Source organism: Periplaneta americana, chromosome 3 (assembly GCF_040183065.1).
Source record: "Periplaneta americana isolate PAMFEO1 chromosome 3, P.americana_PAMFEO1_priV1, whole genome shotgun sequence".
Classification (NCBI taxonomy): domain Eukaryota; kingdom Metazoa; phylum Arthropoda; class Insecta; order Blattodea; family Blattidae; genus Periplaneta; species Periplaneta americana.
Genome location: NC_091119.1, coordinates 99,095,811 through 99,123,585, shown reverse-complemented (window position 1 = coordinate 99,123,585; position 27,775 = coordinate 99,095,811). Strand labels below are relative to the sequence as shown.

The 27,775-nt window shown below is 37.7% G+C and overlaps 1 protein-coding gene across 1 annotated transcript in view; it reads left to right on the top strand.

Annotated features, from left to right (window-relative positions):
• The first annotated feature begins 4,548 nt into the window (after positions 1 to 4,548).
• LOC138696314 (ras-associated and pleckstrin homology domains-containing protein 1) overlaps positions 4,549 to 27,775 on the top strand; it is a 453,731-nt gene continuing 430,504 nt past the window's right edge. Inside the window, exon 1 of the mRNA XM_069821103.1 lies at positions 4,549 to 4,676. The gene's annotated coding sequence lies outside the window, so the exon portion shown is untranslated. The remainder of the gene's footprint in view (positions 4,677 to 27,775) is intronic.

The window sequence follows — 27,775 nt, the reverse complement described above, 5'->3', positions numbered from 1 at the left end:
ATTGAAAAGTATTGGAAATAAATTTGAATAAGGAACAAAAAAAAGTTTCCTTCCCAGGCAGAATTCGAACCACGAAAGTCTTAGTTACCAATCTACGGTTTTCTGGAGTGAACAAGGCTATGAAATAGACTACAAAGGTCGGTCCGGTTTTTTTTGCCAATACTGTACAAGAGACTAAAATGGAATGCTCAATGACTTCATTGTTGCAATATGAAACATTTCAATATTTATTCAATTTAACACAATGCTGCCAATAATTATTATATAATGCATAATGTACCTAATCAATTCAATGCTGAAAATATTTAACAAAAGAACAACCCATGTCAGCTGACAAGGGCAATTTTTGTACGAAAGCAGAATGACATGGGCTGTTTTTGTAGAATCGGTGTTTTTTCTTACGGCTACTGCACCTGACACAGATCGTTTTTGGCTTTTAAACACATTTTAGATTGTGGCAAAAATGCTCCTTCACGTGATGGTGTTCTTAACTCATTTTCGTTAAAAATTGACAAGGGCTGTTTTTGTAATAATGTCTTCAATTACATTAATTGTACTTTTTCTTTAATTTAATTTTTGTATTCATAAGAGGGGGGTCAGAAGCAAAGGTGTACAAGTGACATTTCCAAGAACATGAGTTAAGTGCATCCAGGACAAGCTAAAACATTTAAAATTTTGGTGGCAAAGGGATACATTTTTAACCACACCATACACTAAAATTCAAATAAACAATTTCACGGAATTTACGAAATCTTAAGTACTTTCAATCAATTTTCTCTCAAATAACTTAAGTGCACTTATATTCCTTTGCTTCTGACTTCCTCATACGTATTCAATCTTTTTCTTAAGTTAATACTTGTACGAGTAGATGTACAGTACTGTATTCTCCTCTATGTGCTTTTATCCTGGCTGAGTAGAAGAGAAGACCTAATGGCCTTGACTCTGTCAGGGAAAATAAAACTATAATTATTATTGTTATTATTATTATTATTATTCTTATTACCTCCAATATAACTTATCCGCAAATCAACTATAAATCAGTAGCATTGATAGTCGGTTCTCTTTATTATTCAAGAAGGACTCTCTCTAAACAACTTCCAGATGTGACGCTCTTTACGTATGAAATTCTGTTGACACAATGTTTACAATATTCTGCACGAATTGTCGCTGGAAGTCGACAATGAGATGGATATGCGTGGGAAGAGCCAGTTTTTAAAATAGGGAGGGGCTTATATTTAATTGTTATTTGTTTATTTGCTATTATGGCATCTTATGATTTTGAGCGTACCTAGCTTAATTTTGGTATTTTTAGCTGAATTTCGGAACATTTGTAGGTTAGTAATAGGTTATTTTACGACGCTTTATCAACATCTTAGGTTATTTAGCGTCTGAATGAGATGAAGGTGATAATGCCGGTGAAATGGGTCAGGGGTCCAGCACCGAAAGTTACCCAGCATTCGCTCATATTGGGTTGAGGGAAAACCCCGGGAAAAACCTCAACCAGGTAACTGCCCCGAATGGAAATCGAACCCGGACCATCTGGTTTCGCGGCCAGACGCGCCAGCCATTACTCCACAGGTGTGGGCCTCGGAACATTTGTAGCAGACTCATTCATGTTTAGGTTGGCAACGCTAACAGACGTTTATTTCGCGTAATGCTTCCTGCATTAGGATAATTTAATATTTGCTAAAGAATATTTGTCTTTTTTTAATTTTGGGGCTATAGATTTCATATTTTGTCAGAATATTTTTTATATTTTCCGCTCTTTAGCTTGTAAGTCACCTCTTCCGTTACGGTAGCAGTAGAGTACTTCATCTGCCAATTTATTTTACGTAATACTAAGAAAATATTTGGATTTTGATTGGAGCAGCTCAAAAACTAGTTAGATTGTACTGCATATGTATTATTTTCTGATAAACTGACTCGTAGGTGCTGAACGTGAACAAAATTCGATCAATAGTTTAGAAAAATTAATTAACTACACACAGACAGATAGACTGACACACTGCGTGTTCTAAACCACTTTGTGCGTATCAGCGATGCTGAAAATGTGCATGTTCATGAAAATTCCAAAATCGATTCACAGTACTCTCTTTATACTTCGTCTGTATGTGGAAGCAGTTCTGCAGTATGCAATTTGAGTTTGCATTCACAAGAGTATCTGCCTATACGTGGGAGCGGAGTTACAGCACGAACTGAAAGGCTTTTATGAGAGGGAGAGAAGGTCCTATGAGACACGTGGCGGGAAATAGATTAAATGAAACATTTTCTCCGAGAAATTCTGTAATTCTCACTCCGGTGTAGCCTAACATTGCGTCATTACCGCCGCATTCATTGTCGTGTAAAAAGTTGTCAAGTAACCATCTGTCTCCCTGCTTCTTGCGGAGTTAGAGTCTTCAGTTTGTCATAAAATTGTGTGCATTTTTTTTATTTTTCAATGAAGTCAGATTGAAGTCTTTTTACACTGCAATCTTATGGATATTTTACTTACCGACAGACCCACTTGGGAAGTTGATTTGATGAATGCAATTCATGAGCTTTCATGATAACTCAGAGATACCACAGAGGTAGTCCAAGTAGGTCCTAACGGCGATGACCAGCAACATTCCTTACATACCCAGCTTGTTGACAAGTGTCATTTCAATGAACTCCGAAGATCGAAGCCGAATTGGCGGAATTTTAGCATTCAGCTACAGGTAGGACAACCTCATTGCACTAATTTATTTATCACCTTCCAGTATCAAGTGATGAAGCATTAGGGCGACAATTTTTATTCCTCTAATTTTGTTCAATTCTACCTGATCGTATTCAAAGCTAGACACATAATGTGTATGTATGTATGTATGTATGTATGTATGTATGTATGTATGTATGTATGTATGTATGTATGTATGTATGTAGTCCACACCTCGGAGTAAAGCTTAGCACGTATGGCCACGAAACCAGGTGGCCCGGGTTCGATTCCCGGTCGGGACAAGTTACCTGGTTTAGGTTTTTTCCAGGGTTTTCCCTCAACCCAACATGAGCAAATGCTGGGTAACTTTCGGTGCTGGACACCGGATTCATTTCACTGGCATTATCACCTTCATCTCATTCAGACGCTAAATGACCTAAGATATTGATAAAGCGTCGTAAAATAACCTACAAAAAAAAATTAAAAAAAAAAATAAAATTATGTATGTATGTATGCATGCATGCATGTAGGCCTATGTTTTAACTTACACATTATAGGTCATTTTATCGATCATGTTCGCGCCATTACTTAAGATAACACGAGATGTCACTACGATGAGGCTAGAATGTAGGTTGGAACTGATGTAGAATTCTAGCCATTCAGGCGTAAACTAGCCTATTGTACTCGTATGTGCATTACAAAACCAGCACTTCAACAACCTTGTTGAAGTCTTAGAAACTTTTGTAAGAAGCTAATATTATATATATATATATATATATATATATATATATATATATTATATTATATAGTTTTTCTGATTCGAACATCGAACGCCGAACTCTAATAGCGCTTGCAGGAATTTAATCGGCGAAAAAAGATACCTGAGCTACGAAATGGCGGTAATGTTGTCTGGAGAACACGAACTTGAATTCTGCGACTAATATTTACGGATGTATGACAACTAACTTATATGTTTATCCTTGATTTAAATAGAACTCATGACTAAGGCTTCTTCTTCGATTTCATTTTCATTATCTGCACCATTGCTTTTTCTCTCCTTTAGATTAAGCTTCTACACAGTGTCAAGGGTGCGCTTAAAATGTTGTGTAACGGTTAAAAAATTATGCCTACTAAAGTAAGCAGAATGTATAGCGATAAGTAAAACCTATTGTCTTGAATGCAGAGAATGAAATAGGCATTTTTGAACACAAGTATTCAGAATAATTTTGATTACATATTCATAGTTCTGAATATGTTGGCCTATTCACCCAGATACCCTTTTCTAACTATTCATCCCTTCTTTGACCCGAGTTCTTCATCCATTCACTCACGAATTCTTTACTCTTTCTTTCCGTTTCTTTCTTGTTTATATCTATTTTTTCACTTTTCTTCTTTGATACTTGCTGTAATCGTTTTTAAACTTCTTTTATACAGAGTTCTGTATGGGCGCTAACAAAAGCGTTGCCTTCCATCCAACCATTTATCCATCCATCTAACCATCCAATCATCCATCTCTTTCTCGAACAACTATCCCATTACCTATTCACTCATTTTCTTTCATTCCACATTTCTTTCATTCGTCACTTCTACTAATTCGCTAAATTACTTCTTTTGTACTTCAATATTCCTCCCTTTCGTATTGTGCCGAGTACTGCTTCTGTGCTAAAATACGCGTTGTTCATTCATTCATCTATCAATCCATCCACATCATTTACTCTTGCTTTTTCTCGTTACCTATCTATCCTCCTTTTCCATTTTCCTTCCTTCTCATTCATTCATTTATTCATTCATTTCTGTCGCTCTTTCTTTCCTTCTTCATTTCCCTCTTCGCTGTTGTTCGGCTCGCGGCCGCCGTGGCGCTGTGTGCGCGGGTCTGACAGTGTGTCGTCGCTCGCCGCAAGGAGCGGACGTGTGTGTGCGCGTGTCTCCTCTCAGTGTTGTTGCGTGTGTTTGTGCTGGTGTGGGTGCGTGCACCTGGGTCTTCCGTCTGCAGCTCCACTCGGTGAGTACCCGTCTCGGAGGGCTCTCGCCCCCCAGGATCGACTTTCATCCCCTATGACGCAGTTGGCTGGCCTTGGCCTGCGACACACATGTGGCTGTTTCCATGGAGACAAAAGAGCGCCACGGTTGTCCAATCGGTCTGATGTCCCATGTCTGCGACGCCAAGTTTGTCGGATGCGTCAGCTGACGGCGGCCATCTTTAAATGCTGTCATACTTTGCGAGGAACTGTTTGGACTTAAAATTGCACTCGCACGCACTTCCCTATAAGGATAAGGCGTCCGAGTAGGTCACATCCACGCATGCGCTGCTCACAGTTGCAGTTGAGTCGCGACCCGAGCGTGCGTGCATCGGGCTCAACCCGTGGTCCGCAAGTAACATTCCTTTCAAGAATAATAAAATTCACAGCATGTCTGAATGCGAGGACACTTCCAAATTCTCAATCACCCTGTCTTCATTCCTTCTTACAGTCGCCCCTACCACAGAAGCGCAATGTCTGGAGGTGTTAAGACATCATTCATTCCGCGAAGTTAAAACTTCCGCGTATTAGAACTGGATGATGATTCATTTTCCACTTTAACAAGGCACGTGTGTTAACATCTCAGACTCTGTAACTTTATTTCGGTATCTCTTGTCATATTCCACAAGAAGGGAGTATACAGTAATTCTGCATCCTTGCCTTCTGATCTGTGTTGAGGTGACAGATTTCCATGCGGCTATACTTCCTCATAAAGCAGTGACAATGAGGTATTGAATGGATATTTTGTGCAGTGGTAACAGGCTAAGGAAGTACTTCGAGAAAATGGACATATCATCGATGATTACGTTTAAAATTACTTTTCCAGAATTCAGATATAGGTCATCTGTTAGACTATAATAATAATAATAATAATAATAATAATAATAATAATAATAATAATAATAATAATACGTACTGGCTTTTAAGGAACCCGGAGGTTCATTGCCGTCCTCACATAAGCCCGCCATTGGTCCCTATCCTGAGCAAGATTAATCCAGTCTCTATCATCATATCCCACCTCCCTCAAATCCATTTTAATATTATCTTCCCATCTACGTCTCGGCCTCCCCAAAGGTCTTTTTCCCTCCGGCCTCCCAACTAACACTTTATATCCATTTCTGGATTCGCCCATACGTGCTACATGCCCTGCCCATCTCAAGCGTCTGGATTTAATGTTCCTAATTATGTCAGGTGAAGAATACAATGCGTGCAGTTCTATGTTGTGTAACTTAGTCCATTCTCCTGCAACTTCATCCCTCTTAGCCCCAAATATTTTCCTAAGCACCTTTTTCTCAAAAACCCTTAACCTATGTTATAATAATAATACTTACTTACTTACAAATGTCTTTTAAGGAACCCGAAGGTTCATTGCCGCCCTCACATAAGCCCGCCATCGGTCCCTATCCTGTGCAAGATTAATCCAGTCTCTATCATCATACCCCACCTCCCTCAAATCCATTTTAATATTATCCTCCCATCTACGTCTCGGCCTCCCTAAAGGTCTTTTTCCCTCCGGTCTCCCAACTAACACTCTATATAATAATAATAATAATAATAATAATAATAATAATAATAATAATAGCTCATTTGAGAAACCTTTCTACCTACAGATCCAGCGATTCAGAATTCAATTTCCATTGAGGAAAGTGAAAATTCATCGTCCCATTCCAAGGTTATTAATTAGTCCACCACCTTGTATTGTACTGAACACATTGTTGCGATAGAGTACCGCCAGTTCTGCAAGAAATGCGAAAAATGTGGTAGTAGTGTTGGTGGTTGTAGTGGCGATGATGGTGGCGCTGCGCTGACGCTGGCGTAGGGTCTCCTGGCTATGTCACGTTGGTGTTGATTATGGTGATGGCAGAGGTGATGATCGTGTTGATAATGATTATATTGTTGGTGGTGAGGTTAGTTTTTTAATCTGCAATTCTCTGTCTATTCAAAATTTCAATATGTACACTTTTAGTAAAGGATGACATGTGGGTAATAAAGCAATAGTAGGCTGACAGCAGTAGAAAAAAACGTGTCTCACAGCCACTTTGTCGGGGTTCGAATCTGGTAGGCAACCCGTCAGCTGTCTGACCCGCGAGTGGTCAGTTAGTGATGTCTGCTTTCACAGAATTTCCTCGTGGGATCGAACCGAAGCCCCTAGTCAGATTAACTACGCTGCACTAATTACAGAAATCCTCTTCCCACGTGAGGGGCACTGAACTCGGGCCCGAGTACTCGTGTCGTGTGGGAAAAGTACTTTACCATAGTCTGGGAAGCGAGGGACCGCGCCCCTCCTCACTGCAAACCCGCTTTCACTGACACAGTTGCGGCACCTGTGCGGTAGATGTGGCAACACAAGCAGTGCTGATCGAGAGGACCTAGAGGGCTGAGGGCACACTCATCTTCGTGTTAACACTTACCTTCTTCGTCTGTCTCGCTATACCCCCTTGGGTTATGGCAGTCATCCAGTCACTTCGGCCTTGAGGCTCAATCCTCTATATTTCCTTGAATCAGTGTGACTTTTGTCATTTTAAGCTTTCGAGCAGAAACTTTCTTATGGGATGAGGTTGTCACTCTCAAGGACAATCCCCAGCCTGGAAAATCAGTCCCCAGATTTAATATGCCTTTGGGGCGGGTGGTCCAGCTGTACGCCTGGGTACTATTTGGCTTGTACCTCTGAAGTGTTATTTCTCTACCTATAATCTCAAATACACCGCTGATTGTGGTTATGATTGATAACTACATCTATTATTATCACTTTATCATGTAGTACATCTCACGTAATGATATTAAGTGTCAGAGAATTAGCGTAATATGTATCTAGTCAGCGATGTATACAATGGATGGGGAAAGAAACTGGCCACCAAACCCCATTATCTCCTGGCCTATTTGCCTTATAAGTTATGCCTTATTGGTATCACTTGCGAGGTTCAAACTTGTCTTCGGACAGTTGACTATACAGCAATACTGAAATAACTGGCCCTTCCTCTGTGTCTGATTGTTCTACTTCAACATCTTCGTTTAGGCCTAATTCTTTTTCTGTTCGTCTTTCTCATTGGTAGTACCTTGAAGTTCAGGCTCCAAAAACCTGCTAACTATCCATGTAATTATGAACTCGCCAATAAATGTGCAATAATAAATAAATCAATGAAAATGTTACCTTGCATTTATTTATCCCTTACAAGTGTAAATAATAAATTGTACTTTCGCTGTATAAAACTGCGACTATTTGCAATTCATGACTAATGCTTCACAGAAGTAATAAATTTAAGAAGTTGCGTCTGTAGATCCTGACGATCATTTTGTATCGCAGAGAACTTCTTCTAGGGCCTATGCCACACTTTGTATCGGGATACTAAGTATGAAAATCGTACTATAGAGAGATAAGTAGGCCTATTTGGTATGATGGAGGATATGCCTTCATTAATTTCTCGAATTTATAACATCTGTTGTTATCCAATTGTTTTAAGTATTATTTTAGAAGACATTAGGCCTAACAAATCTTCCAATGGAAAATAATGGCAGATTGTCGATTGAACCTTGTGCGTAGTGTTGAAGTGTTGGTTCGTTATCAACACGACAATTCACATTTTCAGTATTATCTTTAGCTGTCTGCTTCTTTATGTTCACATGATAGTAAATATTTATATCGGCAATGTAAAAAAAATGTCTTTCTAGGAGATTACAACCGTACTACATAGTTACACGCTTTACGCATTTCGCAACATTTCAGCTCTTTTACCTTGTTGCGAATGACAGTTTGGTGTATAGTTTATTTCCTTGACCTATTGTCCAAAATACATACATAAATAACACCTATCCGCCCAAATAGTTTCAACTTCCTTCTTTTAATCACAAGAAAGTACCCAATTTCACTTATAAATTCACATAGATACCTACGTCATTAATTTTGTACAAATTCACATAATAGAACTAGGCCTATTAATAATATTCGTGATATTTTTCCATTATAATTTTTTTCTGTTTACGAAAACAGATTTCTAAAAGTGATATAGATATTAAAACATAATGATGACATAACAGGTTTTTAAGTACATACAGCATATGTTTTTCAGTAGTCATTAGTCTGTACGAGGTTTGTCTAGAAAGTATCCATCCATTTAATATAAAAAAATAAAACATAAAAATAGCCTGCCTATGACAGTAGAACCTTAATCCCCTTCAAAGGACTCCCCTTGGAACCTTACACACATATACAAAAGTTCATTTCAATTTTCAAAAGTCGGCAAGATCCGCTTTCGGTAACGCCTTCAGCTGCCTCGTCGCGTTCTCAAGTAATCTCGTCCACAGTCTGAAATCTCCTTTTCAATGGCGATTTATCTTCGGGAAAAGTCACAAGTCGCAAAGAATCAAATAAGGGTTTATGGGGACTAACATACCTTGGTGATGTGATATTTTGAGGAAAAAACTTAGCAATGAGCGAGCGTATTGTCGTGATGAAGCTGCCAGCAGCTGCGGCCGTTTTCTTACCAGCCGACGAGAAACTTCGATATAAGAGTGGCAACAAACTAAACATAGCGCTTCCGTTCCTGCTTAGCGCATGATGTCAATGTCCCAGACCCATTAACATTACGAAGACGTGACAGAGAGACAGGCCATTTTACACTTTAACATTGACCTCAAATGCGCTAACGTAGTACGAATACAACAATGCTATATTACACTTACTTACTTACTGGCTTTTAAGGAACCCGGAGGTTCATTGCCGCCCTCACATAAGCCCGCCATTGATTCCTATCCTGAGCAAGATTAATCCAGTCTCTACCATCATATCCCACCTCCCTCAAATCCATTTTAATATTATCTTCCCATCTACGTCTCGGCCTCCCCAGAGGTCTTTTTCCCGCCGGCCTCCCAACTAACACTCTATATGCATTTCTGGATTCGCCCATACGTGCTACATGCCCTGCCCATCTCAAGCGTCTGGATTTAAAGTTCCTAATTATGTCACTTAGAGTAAACCGTATTTCACAGGAGCAGATTTCAAGAGTTTCAAGTCAAATGGGTTAATCTCCACTCCAGTATGACCGGTAGGTGCACTTCGTTTCTGCGCACTTTGAAAATCTTTGTTGCCGGGCTGTAATATAATTTGTCTGGCCTCGAGGAGCGTACTCGTAGTGGACAACACCTCCATGACAAAAAAAAAAGTTATGAGTCATGACCTTAACGCTGCTCCGACTGCGTCTCGTTTTTTCAGACGTGGAGACTCAATAGACTTTCATTGGGAAGATTGGGCTTTTGTTTCAAGGTCACAGTCGTAGATCCATGACTCATCTCAGGTTATTCGTTTTGAGGAATTCTGGACCAATGATAACGGTTTGAAGCAAGTTCTGTGCAACATCGCATTGACGCGAAATTTCTTCTCCTTTTGTGATGGGAGCAGCAGAACGAATTCAGCCTCCGTCAAAAGCTCTGAAACAGAAATCCGTGAAATCCCCAAGATACACTTGACATTCTCTTACGACCAAGCGCCGATTTTCGTTAAGTGCAGCCCGCACACGTTCAACATTTTCGAGTGTTGTGCTTGTTGATGTCTTTCAAAACGCGAATCTCTTTCAACGGACTTCCGGTCATCCTTGAAGCGTCAGTACCACAATTTTATCTTAACTCCACTTATTTAAATGTTCCCGAAAGTGCTTTAAAACTTTGAAATAATTTCTGCCAACAAATATCCAAGCTGGAAGCAAAGCTTGGTGCAGATTCGCTGGTCAGTTTGATTGGCCATTATCAATGCGACGGTCACACAGTAAACAAACTCAACCAATGGTGTGTCGCTATCAACTGAGCAACTGCTCAGCTAGCAGCAAGGTCTTCTTTGACCGACTGCCAGTACATGAAGGGGCACTACCGATTCTCGAGGTATTCAAAATGGCCGGATACTTTCTGGATGAATCTCGTATTATTAATCAGGACAAGTTATGAAAATAATTGCTTCAGAGGAATTAGAACTAGTGATCATCAAATATTTAAGAAATAGCTACCCTTTCGCTTCCTTGTACATCGCAAGAGATGATTCTTCTGTGTCGGGGTATCACGAAATCATAACGAAGTGTAGAAGTACTTTTGTAGTTAATTTCTCTACAGTTCTAAATAATTTTTATGCGAATTAATTATACCGTTTAATTTGTATGTTCGTTGTGTGTGTTACAAGAAATTTAAAAGAAAATCATCTATTTTCATTTGGGATTTGGGATAAATCGTCATTGTGCTCTTGATTTCAAATACAACCCACTGGTATTTTAGTAAGATTATCAAATTGCATGTGTGTAGGTTCCGGATAGATTGACTTGTAGATATCGAATATGAATAAAATCAGTTAAATGGATTAAAATAAATGTCTGAACACAGACAGACGAGCTACTGAAAACGTGTATCTCCGTGAAAATATAAAAACTGTTTTTGCATCATCGTAGTACATTCTCTTTATACTTCATATTATCGGAGAGTAAAAATGTACCCACCTCGTAATATACCGTATGGACGTTAACACACTGAAATTATCAGCAGAGATCTTAAGATGTTGCGGCCTTAGGCTAGCCATACTTCGGGCACTTTCCTCTCCCTCTGAACAAATCGTGCGTCATCAATATTACGTTTTATGTACCTTTCATTAAATTATTATGAATGTGAATTATCATAAGTACTTTAAAACCGCTGACTGTATGTAGAAAAGAAATAAGCGTGTTTCTAGCTCTTCAGTGAAGCTAGTAAATTAGTAATGAATCATTAACAGTTGTTCTGAGTGAAGGGGGGGAAAGCCATGGTGAAATGTTCAATGGTTGAGCTGTTTGGACGTTTTCTATTGCTAATTTTCAAAATTGTAGCACAACGTTTTGAAGAGTGGATCTCTCTTCGTCGTCAGATGCAAACCTACTGTGGGGATCAGACAGACAGGCTTTCTGTTTGTAACGATCCCCACAGTAGGTTTTCATCTGACGACGAAGTGAGATCCACTCTTCAAAACGTTGTGCTACAATTTTGAAAATTAGCAATGGAAAAAGTTCAAACAGCTCAACCATTGATTAACAGTTGTTGTTGTTGAGTCAACTGTTCGAATACAGGTCTGAACCTCACAAGTGATATCAAGAAAGCACCACTTATGAGGAAACTAGGCCAATGTATGGTATTTTAAATGAAAAGAAGGAAACCAAAAGTAAGTTAACCTTCCAGTGCTATATTATTTAGGTCTGTTGCTTGATTTGTTATATTTGCTATAAAATTTATTGGTATGGCGAATATAGACGAGGGAGAGTTTGGAAACTCCTATGGAGACAAATTAATCAAGGTAGACCCCTAATGCTTTTGTTTTAATGTATCTATGTCAAATCATCTGCACCCGGCATGACCGCAGTTCATAGTATACAAATACGAAGTAATATTTATATATACAGTAGAAGAAAGTTTCTGGAAAAGTCGTTAAAAGTTGTAGGCTACATGGTCTACAGTCTTAATTTTGTTCAGCTCAAGTCTTCTTTCAGTGAAATCCAGTTCCACACTACAAAGAAGAGGATATGACTCTATGCGCTTCACTGTGCCGGCCTTGCATCGGACAAATAGCTCATTGAGTCTAAATCTGGACTGTAGGGGGGAGGGATGAGTTACAGCGCCATTCTGGAGGGCGATTTTTTTTTTACCAGCTCACAAAAGTACAGTACATTGACCACAACATCGTTTTGGAAGAATCTGTGATCAACTGATCACCATGTTTATTTTTTCGTAATGCGGTGTAGGTGTGTTCAGCAAGCTGTGGACTCGTAAAATGGAATGGAAGCGGCAAGGACGCGGATTTCAGCTGAGATGCGAGAAACACAGGCGAATGTCTATGCGACAAATGACGACTGTCAAACTTGTATCGACGGGAATCCAGCGCGGAGACTTGAAACAAATGACGGTAAAAAGACGACGAAAGGAGAGGAAAACACTATCCAGTCTCCCAAAGTATGAAGGGTACGCTAAATTTAAGATAATTTTAACTATATTTGATAATTATTATCAGAGTTAGCCTAAATAAATTTATGTAACGTTCTTTAATCTTCACATACACAACAAAGTAATGGATCACGTTCAGGATTGACCCATAGCTAGAATCTTTTATGATCTTTGATTAAACGAATTAGTTGTGTGGATAACAGTGGCAAAGCCATATTGATCAAAGAACCACCACTGATGCGTATTTTTCTACATTCCCTTGATTTATGCAACTGCGTATGCACTATAATAATATGCGAGTTATATAAATTAAAGCTAAGATTAAACGTAAGTAACACTTAAAGCCATTAATATACGGTAGTTCTTGCCAGCTTATAAAAATGTTGCTTACTAATTCAGTGTTTATTTTTATTGTATACATTAGTTTTTAATGATAACGCGGGCTGCAGGTCGCGTGTGTCCAGAACTTAACAAGGTTATCGCTTCATTAAGCGCGAAGGGCAATTTAGCTTTATGGAGAACAGTTTGTTTACAGTACAATACATTTTGTTTCTATAACAATGTGTCGACAACTTACAATGTAACTTACGGTGCTAGTATGATTCACACTTAAAGAGAATAGCCGCTTCTAATTGCTTACAAAAGGGATTTTGACACATCTGAATTCATAAATATGCATAATAATAATAATAATAATAATAATAATAATAATAATAATAATAATAATAATAATAATCCGTGGCGCTACAGCCCATGAAGGGCCTAGACCGACCAGCCGGCTGCTGGCCTCACGCCCACATGTCGAAGCAGAGGTGGAAGATCATTCAACCAGAATGGAGGTATCGTGTGGTTAGCACGATGATCCCCCAACCGTTATAGCTGGCATTCGCAACCGGATTTCGCTACATATCGTAGCTCCCCAAGTGCATCACGATGCTGGGTGGGCATCGGTCCCATACACTGGCCGAAATTTCATGAGAAGATTTCTTCCCCCATGAGTACTCGAACCAGAGCGCATTCCGCAATGCGAGTGCTATGCAGGATGCCTTAGACCGCGACGCCACGGCGCGAGACAACGTCTATGTATAATTTCACGAATTTCAGTCGATTGAATTAATAGTTTCAGTCGGAGTCAGATTTTAAAACTAGTGAACTGGACTTTAAAAGTGCAAGTGACTTTCGATAATTATATACATTCATAGAATTCATTAATTGAAATGAGTTAACGTGTGTAGGAATTAACCGTTTTCCTTTCGGAACCAGCCATCGGGCTCCTCCAGGTGAAACTCGCAATCGCGTTCCGTGTGGCGGTTATGCTGGAAAAAGCGCGAGTCCGCGTGTTACAGCTGGACACATCCGTTCACCCAGCGAGAGGAGATCTTGCAAATTTCCCAAATTATAACTAATAATTTGTATGCGAAATAGTAACGTAATATAGCCTACTCGTATTAGCGGTAGTTAGTAGTAGTAGTAATAGTAGTAGTTAGTAGTAGTAGTAATAGTAGTAGAAGTAGTACAATAATAATAATAATAATAATAATAATAATAATAATAATAATAATAATAATAATAATAATTATAATAATAACAATAATAATCATATTATTATTATTATTATTATTATTATTATTATTATTATTATTATTATTATTATTTCAACATGGCGGAAGGCCACTACATAAGACAACAAGCTGAGCACAAGACAGTATACACACATTTACTTTCTACAGAAGAGATCCGGATTCGCAGGATTGTAGCCGGATATGCTGCCACTTGAATCACCATAGAGATGATGATGATGACGATGATGATGATAATTTCTGCAGTGAAGACATTTATTTCCTTGCCATTGGGACTCGATATGCTCTTTCTTTTGTGTTGTTCTGTGGTAGCCAAAGGTCTTCCTCCATTCTGATTAGGTACACGTAAATGCTCAGAGACCCGCATGGCTAAAATTGGTTCATTAATCCTTCCTTCATTGTGTAAAGACGGAATGAGCCAAAGAACTCCATCCTTAAAATAAAATGATAACATTGACAATGCTTTGTTGTTGTTCTCGTATTATTATTATTATTATTATTATTATTATTATTATTATTATTATTATTATTATTATTATTATTAGCACCATTAAGGACAAACATGATAGAAAACAAATTATAAAACAGATAAACCAATATAATTATTTAAGCCATAATATGACTTACATATAGGCATAATATGTTACAAATAAATTTATTAAATTTTACCTTATAACAGGAACAATAAAAAGACTCGCAAGAAAAATTAAGACAAGAGAGAATAATTGTTGTAAAATTTTATAAAATCATGGCAATTCCTATATTGATCTACGGATCAGAAACCTGGGCATTAATCACCAGACAAGAGCAACGGGTTGAGGCACCAGAAATATGATTTCTAAGACTTGTATGTGTCATAAGAACTCGTAACTTAACAGATAATAAACAGATTGAAGAAATAAGAAAACAACTACGGGTAATAAATTTGAACCTTACGACAGAGGATTATAAGCAAAGGTCGCACTAACATGTAATGCAACGTATGCAGAAGAAGGATAGGGCCCCCAGGAAGAGATGGATAAATGGACAGACGTTAGACAAACATATTTGTGTGTAATCGTAACAGGCCAAATTGGCCTAAACCGTGTTGATAATGATCTTTATTAATGAACGAGCATTACAAAGATTATCTTCCCACGTACCTAGGGCATACGCATAGTATATGCAAACCAGGACGCACTGACAGCTGCTTGCAAAACGATATGATCGCTCGGAGCGTACAGAAATGGCTCCGCTACCGTGTGATCAACGCCCTCACAATACGTGCTTCTTGCTGTCGCAACAATCAGCGACCGTGACGTCTGCAATTAACGCCGACTCGAGCTCCTGTGACAGACTCCGACCTCAAGCGTCCCACGATCCGTAGTAATGTTGACCGTTTGTCACATGTCTACAGCTGTCCGGTATGTTAAGACATGGAGGTCTGTCGAAATGAAAGTCGCTAATGAACGCAATGCATTGTACAGTCCATTTCGCGTTGCACAAAAGAATGAAATGTTGATTTTTTTACAGAATAGTAGTAGATCATGACTTCGTAATCATCTTTGTCTCAGCTTTAACAATATTCATTTTCATTCAGTGGCGTATACTGGTTTAAGGGTCTGGGCTACCACTGACCCTATTATTACACAAAATATATTTTTAAAACCCTATAATAAAATTCCTTACCTATTTATCCTATTTATATGTGAATTCCAGACGTCTTGACTGGGACGAAACTACTTTGATGACTTCGTCATTGAAATTACAGTTGGGCCGCTTGCGAAGTTTCTGTAGAAATGACTTTTCAATTGACATCAGTGCCAAGCCGGATAAACGTTCTTGTGTATGAGTTGATCTACAGTAGGATTTTATTCTCTTCAACGCAGAAAATGTTCTTTCTACCGATGCTGACGTAGCTGGTATTGTCACAATTAATGTTGCCAATTTAAGGACTTCAGGAATAACTTGGTTCAGCTGGTTTTCATATATGGCAGATAATATTTCATGGTAGGTTTGTTCGAAAAATCAAAGACTTCTGCTGAATATATTACACTTAATTCATTTCTCAAACGTACTTGATCAAAGTGACTGTTATAGGACTGAAATAATTTGTTTAGTGCCTCATTCGGGAAGTTTTCTCTATAGGCAGAAAATTTTTGAGAATCTAGAAGATGTGTGAACTGAAGCTTTCCATAATCAGAAAATCTGTCAGTAATTTCCATGTGCATACGATCTAGTATGCTGTAGTACAGCTGCCTGTATTTCAATTCATCATCTCCTTTTCTTCGCTTTAATGGTGGTTCCATTGTATTGTCTGAAGAATTTTCATTTTCCATATTACTCCATATGGACGGAAACTCACTACGTCTGAACTCGGATATAGTATGTTTTAACTTTGATACCTCAGAGTCATTACAAATGATATTTTCAAAGAAAGCAGTCAGTTGTTCTCTGTATTCCTTTACTGTATTTACAAGCCGAGATGTAAAATTCCATCTAGTTGGTGCTACTTTTGGGAGTTTCTTTTTCATAAATTCCTTGAGTTTTTCTGATCTTTTAGGAGATGATGAGAAAAATGCTGCTAAACCCGACAGTTTTTTTGAAAAAAATGCGGCATTCTGGAATGGATAAAGTAGTTTGTTGCAAAACTAAATTGAGAACATGGCTGTAACAATGGACAAATAGTGCTTGAGGATACTTTTCTTGAACTTTTGTTTTTAAGCCATTAATATTTCCCGCCATAACTGAAGCACCATCGTATGTCTGTGCAATTAACTTATTGCCGACATTGTATTCTGCTATAACACCTTCCACATGCTGAAACAAAGCAGCAGCAGTTTTGCCCGAACTGACATTTGTGAATCCTATAAACCGTTCTTGAACATTGGCAGTACTGTCAACGTATCTTAAAACAGTGGACAATTGACTCTGATTAGAGCAGTCACTTGTTTCATCAACAACAATGGCCACAAAGGGTGCTTCTTCTATTTCAGATTTTATGTTCTTTATCATAACCCCACTTATAGCAAATATTAAGTCATTCTGAATTGCGGGAGAAGTACCACGGAATACTGTTGAACTCTCAAGATGATTGGCCAGTAAATGGTCAAATTCACTTAAGGAACTTAAATATTCAATATAATTTCCTCTATTGTCTGATTCCACACTCTCATTATGACCCCGAAAAGCCAGTTCTTGTTTTCCTAGAAAGCAGACTGCGTTAATAAGACGCAGTAAAATCTCCCGATTTTTTTTCACAAGAGCATTGTGTTGATTGATGTGTAGAACTTTTTGCTTATCTAGCTGTAAATCAATTCTTGTCTTCCCAAAGTTTGCAAAGTTCATGCTACTATAAATATGAGCTTTTGATTTGTCGTGTTTTAGGACTGCCGTTCGAAGGGAGTTCATATTAGAAAACCCCTCTTTTGACCACACATTAGTTTCGCGGCTAAATAACAAACATGGCCAGCAAAATAGTTTAGACAGTTTAGAAGTACCACACAACCAATTCCACTTACCATATGATGTTGAAGTGAAATGGCGTGTGTACTCACGCTGTTTTTCTTTTACGTCCATGGACAAATTTAACTCAGGAGTTGGTCTTTCCATTTTCACAATTTCAACTTTCTCGTTGTTATGTACGACGGTTAAAAGGCACTTTTAATAAACCTTCTATTACACAGTCATTTTCAACACAAACCTCTCCAGAAACTTGTTCTGCCATATTTTTCACAATATCACTTAATTGGGAAATTAAAAACTTAATAATTCACAATTAATATAACTCTTAGACACTCGAACAAATCACAAATTTAAAATACTGCACTGCAAGAACACAATCACATTAATGAGCTAGCGTACTAAGCATATTGTTGCTTCGCGCCTTCCAAGAAACCGATCACGAGAACGGCAACTCACCCACCTACAGTGCACGATGGAAACAGGAGGGAGCGGGGGGACGAGCAGTTGTGCGACGTGAGCGGAACGGTCACAGGCTATCCTTCGTAGCAGCGGTTTCTCCAGTGATGCCGCCTTGACAACTTGTTTCTTTTCGAGAGCAGAGAGCGCATATAAATCTAACAATTACTTTAATTTTAATTACTGTGGTAAAACTAATACGGTAATACAAAATTATTACATTATGTTATATTATAAAGTTTTTCTTTTGTAATTTCCTTGGGCTACCGCCGGTAGCCCCGGTAGTCCGCAAAATACGCCCCTGTTTTCATTACGGAATAATTCAGAAACAGAACATCTCATTGGTGGTCCACTAGTTACTATCAGACCTGTGCAGTCGAAGTTGATGCGTAAGCAATTCTGGGAGGAATCAGAGCCGGTGAATGTGTTGTTTTCAACACTTCGCTTCCGTATGAGCCGCCGCGCCGGCCGGCGGTCCCACGCCAGGGAGATTCAGTGACGTGTCGAGTCACATGGTGTAGAAATACTATAGCTCTTTACCTCGAGAACCGATTTCTTTTGTAGCTTACAATAACTATTACACTTAAATTTGAATACTGGTATAAGCCTTGCTTGTTATGGTGATGAGCGCCCGACGCCAATAGCGAGCCCTAATCGATTAATATATGTATATGTATATATATATGTATATATATATATATATATATATATATATATACAGTAGCGTACAAATTAATCCGAACACGACATATTTTTACATTTTCTGTCATTGTTGGCCTCACAGCTGCTCATACCGCTTTAATTGACATCTGTAGTACGTGTAATTCCATTGTTGAAGGTCTGTCGTTATTATTTTTTTTATAATATGTGACATTTTGCCTGTCGTTTTGTACTTATAAGCATTTCAGTTGTGTTGAAGACTTAATACTGCAATCCTGTGTACATTCTGTCGTCTTCACAAATGGATACAACTCCACGAAAACGGTCTAAAATTATAACATTAGCAGAGCATTCTTCTATGACACAGAGGCAAATTGCTGCAGAATGCCACATCGGCTTAGCTACTGTTAATTCGATCATAAAACGATACAGGGAGACTGGATCCATCACACCCCAGAAAAAAGGAAACTGTGGCCGGAAAAGGAAGACTTCACCTGTAGATGATCGTTTAATTGTCAGGAAAAGTAAATTAAATCCTAGACTAACTGCTGTCGACTTAACCCGCGAGTTAATGGCTACCACTTGGGCGAATATTCACGTCACAACAGTGCGACTTAGGCTTTTGGAAGCTGGACGAAGGGCTCGTAAGCCTATTAAGAAGCAATTGCTAACCCCTGTTATGTGCAAAAAACGCTTAATGTGGGCAAAATTACATCAACACTGGACAGTGAATGACTGGAAGAATGTACTTTTTTCCGATGAGTCTCATTTCGAGGTCCACGGCCACCGTGTTTCTTACGTACGGAAAGGATCCGAAAAAGTAACAGCAGCTCATCTCCAACAAGCACTCAAATACCCCCCTAAAGTAATGTTTTGGGGTTGTTTTACACATGAAGGGCCTGGAGCATTAATACCTATCAAGGGAATGATGAATTCTGACAAATATATTCACTTATTGGAAACCAGAATCGTACCCCGGCTGCAAAAATCATTTCCGGATGGCAGAGGTGTGTTCCAACAAGACCTGGCACCATGCCATACGTCTCGAAAAACTACAGAATTCTTCAACAAGAAGAATATTCAGGTACTCCCTTGGCCTGGCAACTCACCCGACATCAACCCCATTGCGAACTTGTGGTCAATTTGCAAAAGAAGAATGCAAAAAATGGATTGTTCTACAAAGGAGAAGATGATTTCTGCCCTCATTGGTGTATGGTTTCGCGATGAAGAAATGAAGAATATTTGTGGGAAATTAGTGGAATCCATGCCAAATCGTCTCAGAGCTGTTATTAGGAACAAGGGAGGCCACATAGATTACTGAGGTATGTCTTAGATCCTTTTTTTTTATCCCGTTTGAGTGTTTTTGAATAAGCAATTACGTTGTTCGGATTAATTTACACGCTACTGTATATATATATATATATATATATATATATATATATATATATATATATATATGGTCGTTCAAAAGTCACTTCAAACTTTCAAGCGTTATAAATATAATTTTTGATGATAATAATAATAATAATAATAATAATAATAATAATAATAATAATAATAATAATAATAATCCCTCCAAGGGCCCAGACCGATCAGTCGGCTGCTGGCCTCACGTCCACATGCCGAAGTAGAGATGGACGATCATCCAACTACAATGGAGGTATCGTGTGGTTAGCACGATGATCCTCCCAGCCGTTACAGCTGGCTTTCGCAACCGGATTTCGCTACCTATCGTAGCTCTCCAAGTGCATCACGATGCTGGGTAGGCACCGGTCCCATACACTGGCCGAAATTTCATGAGAAAATTTCTTCCCCCATGAGGACTCGAACCAGAGCGCATTCCGTAACGCGAATCCTAGGCAGGATGCCTTAGACCACGACGCCACGGCGCTGGACTATAATTCTTGAGGTAGATAAAAGAAGCATCATCGTGTTGGGCGGTGGGATTTTTCATTTGCTACTTTTTGCACTTTTACACTTTCATAGTTACAATTTTGTCGATTAAAACATTAATGATTCTGTTAGTACTGCTTCTGAACATTTCAACATCTGACTTGGCTTAGCAACGGCAATGACTTAGTACACACATCTTTCTGACGTCACTTGCTTTGCAACGGATCAGATTCTTGCATTGATAATATGTTGTTTGCTAGAAGGATGGACTTGAATGAAATTAATTATATTTGTTATTTCTCTTATCATAGACACATAGGCTACAAACGGCTCTTAAACAAAGCTATTCAGCTGAAATGCTGCAAGTTCATTGTAAATAATACTCGGTTCAAAACGTTTGCGGAATAATTTTTTTTTTTCGCCGAAATGAATGTTATGTGGTATATTTCTCTTTCTGATGTTGGCATCATTCATGACGTCACTTCCGCAGAGGTTTCATGATCATAGTCATTGTTGTTGTGTGGCAACTGGCTGTTGTTTGTGTGATATTCGTCGCATTATCAAAGAAGACCGCTATCAGAAAAAAAACGTTTATATCAGGCATAGACTTGCTTTTTTCATTGCTGCTTCACCAGAAGCTTCTTCAAGGATTCTTAATGTCTCTGAAGGAGATCTGTGCAAAAGAGAATTGATATTTGCGCTTTGCTTTGTATCCCACATTCTGAAATGCGACGAACGAATATCACACAAACAGCAGCCAGTTGGCACACAAAAACAATGACTGACTAGTTAGCTACGCTTCCACGGAAGTGACGTCATGAACGATGCCAATACCATAAACAGAAATATACCACATGACATTATTTATTTCTATATCTCGGAAACTTCTGAACCGAGTATGTATTTGTACAGATATATGGCACTATATTATATTATATTATATTATAAATATGCTACTGGAGCTAAGTGACAGCTGTGAGCAGTATGGGATGAAGATAAATGCAAATAAGACGGTCATAGGAAGAAAAATACAGAAGATAAACTTGCGAATTCTAAATGAGGCAGTAGAACAAGTGCACAGCTACAAATACTTGGGGTTTACTATAAGCAGTAACATGAGCTGCTGCCAGGAAGTCAAAAGGAAGTAGCAATGGCCAAGGAAGCTTTTAATAGAAAAAGCATTTCCTGGGGACCTGTAGAAAAAGAACTAAGGAAGAGACTAGTGAAGTGCTTTATATGGAGTGTGGCATTGTATGGGGCAGAAACATGGACATTACGACGAAGTGAAGAGAAGCGACTGTGGATGAGGAGAAGAATGGAACGTGTGAAGTGGACATATAGAATAAGAGATGAAGCTGTGTTGGAAAGAGTGGGTGAAGAAAGAATGATGCTGAAACTGATCAGGAAGAGAAAAAGGAATTGGTTGGGTTACTGGATGAGAAGGAACTACCTACTGAAGGATGCACTGGAAGGAATGGTGAACGGGAGAAGAGTTCGGGGCTGAAGAAGATATCAGATGATAGACGACATTAAGACATATGGATCATATGAGGAAACGAAGAGGAAGGCAGAAAGTAGGAAAGATTGGAGAAAGCTGGGTTTGCAGTGAGAGACCTGCCCTTGAGCAGAACAATAAATGATTGTATATTATATTATATTATATTTACTTACAAATGGCTTTTAAGGAACCCGCAGGTTCATTGCCGCCCTCACATAAGCCCGCCATCGGTCCCTATACTGTGCAAGTTTAATCCAGTCCCTATCATCATATTCCACCTCCCTCAAATCCATTTTCCCTCCGGACTCCCAACTAAATTATATTATATTATATTATATTATATTATATTATACTAGTGGCTTGTGCAGCAAATGCTGCAAACTACGTAAGTTCATTAGACGTTCAAATAAACATTTTTCAGACTTATTTTCAATGAAGAATACCATACATTCGGAAAGTTATTTGCTTCCATAATAATGAAAGATACTCTCTCTCGAGCCAATAATGAAGAGAACCACGCATATAAATATCTACACCACTTGATTAATAATTATAAAAATATTTGATTTTTAATAATATTATTATCTTACGTAAGTTTTATAGCTTTCAGTAACATATACTATATATACTATGTAGCCGCCACTCAGTAAAATATAGAAATCAAAATCTAATTTAAGTTATTCTCTACATCTACTTATATAACCCCAAAATGTTTCAATTTCATATCATCAATATAGCATTAATATGTATAATTAATGAAAAATAGTCACATTATGGCATTAACTACAATAATATTTCATTTCTAATGGTAATAATGTCATCAAACCACCTCAAGTTTTGTGATTTTTAATATCCAATACACAGCTGTACCCAGAAAATTACATACCACAGAATCGAACCTGTAAATTATTTTTAGTAAGTTAAGTTTTTAATAACCAATTTAATTTGAGCTCTAAATATGTCAGCATTCTTGCAGATCATGGCCTTCGTGTAATATTGTTTACTGTAGTATGTGTTTTGTTTTCTTCTGAAATGCAACACGGCCGACTTGATGCTCGCTTCGCTTCTCCTTTACAAAAAAGCGAAGGGAATATCAAGTCGGCCGTGAATGCTATTAGCTAGTTTTCAAAACTGACGACAGATGGATTTTGGAAAATAGGAAAATTACGTTTAAAAGTTGGCATTTTACTGAAAACTACTATTTTTCCGAAAAAGTTTGAGTTCTAAGCTTCAAAATGAGAGGTGATTTATTAAAATCCGTCCAGCCGTTTTCCCGTAATTTCCATTACAGTTCAAATTATATATAGATAGATTATATTATATTATATTGTATTATATATTATATATTATAAAGAAATAAAAGTTACTAGTAATACAACACATAGCCTAATTGTATTCATTTTATTTTACTGTCAATCATATTCACAGTCCTTACATAAATAAGAACCAATTCATTAAAATCCTAAATATCACAATAATATCTACCGAGAACATCAACGGTTCACGCAATTACAGAATTCCTATGAATACCGTCACTTTTTTTTTTTGCCAAAAATACTGAAAATCAACTCTGTTTCTTTATGTAACTATAATCCAACTAAACTATATACTCGTATTTACTGGAAAACTTTAATTATGCGTATTTAATACCATCTGCACCAAGGACGAAGGACCGTCACGGAGGGCAGAGGGGCATAACGTCTAACTAAAAATTCGAATTATTCGGGATAATCAAATTTTCCTTAAGGCCAAAACTTTAAATTTTGGTCGCTCTGTCTTTCCTATTTTCCCTTATGATGATGTCAGGATAGATCATCGGCCATTGCCTGAAGACACGAATCCCAGGGATTTATAAGATACTTATTCCTTAGAACGTTCGACACAGAACGTTGATTTATTTAATTTTCTGGAAATATTATATGGCGATGTAGTTTCCCTTTGCTTTATGCACCGGTGATAATTATAGTGAATTATAGAGGAATGACAAAATGAGAGGGGAATGAATGTACCCGGAGAAAACGTGCCCCAGCTTTACCATTATCTGTCACAAATTACACTTGCCTTGCTTAGGATTTGAATTGTATGATTATGCACGTGTAATGCACTCGTCATAGAGAGGTGTAAGTTTCTACTAAAATGTAATTGCAATAGACGAATCTTAAGACGAACGAAGAAACATGTAGCCTATTGCACTCCTCGACTATTATGTTCTTTACCGCTCTGAAAATGAAACAATTTTTGACGCATTTATTTCCATCAATTGAGATAAATTCATACTAAGCGTAAAAAGAAAGGGTGCTATGCATAGACATTTCGCTAGCCCGCGCTACGAGCGTGCTAAACTAGCCCCAGCTATCGACTGATTATTTGTACAGGATTCATATCACATCATATCGCTAACACTGGTTTATGAATACGAAAAACGTTAGTTCGCTGATCATTCACCGGAAGCCCGCGCTAAGAATGTCTATGAATATGGCCACGGTCGACCGTGATATGGTCCAAAGTCTTTTGACTGAATTGCCATTGCAGTTCTACATTTCTCGCATGTTCTAGAACTATACGATGTCTAGTTTTTAGATTAAATAAGATCAATCCCATAATATTACAACCGCGTTCGCCATTTTCGTAAGGGATACACCTCAGTGGTCACTCAACCTACAGCCGTAATTGATTGCGCTGTAAAAGCGAGAAAGTACGCCACATTGTTGCCAGTCTATGAGAAAAATATATCCGGTTTATCTCGTGACTCATGTAAGATGGTTTCAATCTCTATTTTTAAACATTCCATCAGGCGTGTTATCAAGTTCACAATGCAAGAAGGCAGAGGCGTCCTTATGCTCGCCATCTCTGTCTTTCTGTTGACATACAGTTCGTGAAAAGGCGAGCGTATGAAATCTTTCCTTGAATTCAGGATTGGTATTTTCGTTTTCATCTTCATCACCTTTCGTTACAACTCGCTAACATCATGTGACCTAGATGCCTCTGTAACAAATGAAAGTATATCTTGCCTTGTGTTATTCAATTAAACAAAAACGCGTGACTAATGCGATTGAATTTTGCAGTGAAATCTTTGCATGCTGAACGTTATGAGTTCGAGACTGGTTTAAGGTACAGAATGTGCAAAGAGTAATATTACAATTTTACAGTTACCGAGTCTTGGCATAGTGCGACTTTGTTTATAGATTTTTTTTATGTTTTTGATTATATGAGTCCTTTTATATCAGTACAGAAAATAGTTGTTACATATTGCATATTGGATTCATGTGAAGTTGAATGCATGAGGATTTCCTTATAGTTCTTATACTGAGTCCAGATTCATTCGTACGCGTTATCTGTTAGCACTGCTGTAATAAACGATACAATTTCTAACTACCAAAAGATACCACTATGGACATCTACTAACATAAAGTGACTATTTGTGTTGGTATATTCCGGCAAAGTCTCACTTCTTTCTTGTTTCAAATTTTATTCCGATAACGCCAGCATTTCTTTCGGTAAAAGTAAATATTTGAGAATGAACATATAATTTATAATTAATTTTACTAGGTTTGCGTTTTAAGAATGTGGTGCTAAAAATCCATTCATCTCATAAGTGTAGTTAGTTATCGCAATCGAATTAAATTCCGAGTGGTCTGTGATATCAACAACTCTTATAGGCATGTCTGCCTTTATCTCTATAACGTCTTGAGGTGCTGGTGCTGAAAATTATGAGTCATCATAAGTTTATTATTCCTTTTAGATAATTGAATTTTCACCAATGTAGAATGATTATGCAACTGATCCGTTTTTAGGAATAAGAACTTGACTATAAAATCTTGAACTTACATCAAACATTTTAGATTTCGAATAACAGCACTGCGCAGAACGACATTCAATTGTCCTACAGGGCACTATATGTGTTAGAGGGAAATAATGTCTTTTCAGGAGAAAGATGTATTATTAAGGATTCAAGGGAAAACATAGTAACGTACAGTACGTTAAGGGGACACGCTACTGAGTTTTCGTCAATTTTGGTCAATGTTAAAAGTTAATTTTTTTTTTTTTTTTTTTTTACTGATGAACTGTATTGACTAGGAACAAACCCATGCACCATTTCATTGTAGGTAGTCTTAGCATCATTTTAAAAGTTTAAGAAACAAATTATCTTTATATGAGACTCAGATATTTGTTTACTAAAACTATAAACACTTTTTTATATTTTATTTTTTTCCGAGTACATTTTTCAACATAAAATTTGGAAAATAATTGTGCACATGTAACGCATCAACATCTATTCGATTTTAAAATTTCAAAAACTTACAATCAAAATTGTGGAGATTAGAAATCTCAGTAGCGTGTCCCCTTAAGTTGTTATTTCTGGAAACGCCTCAATTTTATGTGTACAATAAATATTACACTTGTCATTCGCGTAGTCAATAAAAATAACGAACTTTTGAGAAGTGAAAAACTGTAGAAAAAGGGAACCCAGAAATGGTCCAATCTAAAAAAAAAAAAATGGTGTATTGGTGCCAATAACATTCAGGCCTAGACATTCAGTTCATATTCCCACGCAAAATTATTTCGCAGTAAATTGTCAGCATGAGTCTGTGATCACTAGGCGGCGGATTTTAGCATATTTGCCTGTTTTATTCCTCAGTTGCAAATCATATGCCACCATTATATAAACGAATCGGGGGTTGCAGAACCAGCATGTGTTGTTTCTGCAATCCCCGATTCAAATGGATTTCAAGTTATTTGCAACCGAAGATGAAGATGTTATAGTGGATGCATAAGTTATGTAAGGGGTTAATGCTTATTTCAGTTTTTAGCACATATAAAAGCATATTTTGTTACTTTTTAGCAATTGGTGCTTAAACCAAAAACACTCCATAAAAATGCATTGCTGACTCTGTGCAAATGTGTAATAATAGAGACGTTATGATGGACGGAAATTGAGATTAAAATAACTGATAATCAAAACAAGAAACCGCCTTATTTTCTACTTGGTACATGCATAAAATTTTGACAGTTGTCATGAGAACGCTGAAATATGATCGGCACGAAAATTACAGGAAGTGTTGATAGACTTCTTTGCGCTCACCAAAAGTATTTAATTTTATTATGAATAACAGGTCAGAGAAACTTCGACAGTGTGTAGAGTGAGTGATTGTACATTAGAACAGCTTAGCCACAAAGAAATTATCAATTTTGAATTAGTTATTTTCAACGATGCTTAACTAAAAATGTGTCAGAAGTGTACTGCTTAAGCAGCGGGTTGAATGACACACAACTTTAACAACTGCTGATGTCTCAATATTTTTATGTATAACAGAAAAATCATCAATAATAGTAAATTGCTTAACATAAAGTAAGTTTTTTTAACAACGCATATTTTGTTACCTTAGTGCATATGTCCTCGTTTTTAAGTGCATACGTATTTTGCCGTTTTTAGTGCATATGAATCCGTTCCGTAGTAATCACAAACATCCTATGTTAAAAACATACATTAGTCTAATGACATGTGGATTTGTTTTCCACTCCAGAGATCCAGGAAGTGTCCAACTTTTAACATTCATGATAACAACATAGGACTATCCTCAGGCACGTAATGAAAGCTTCTTTTCTGATC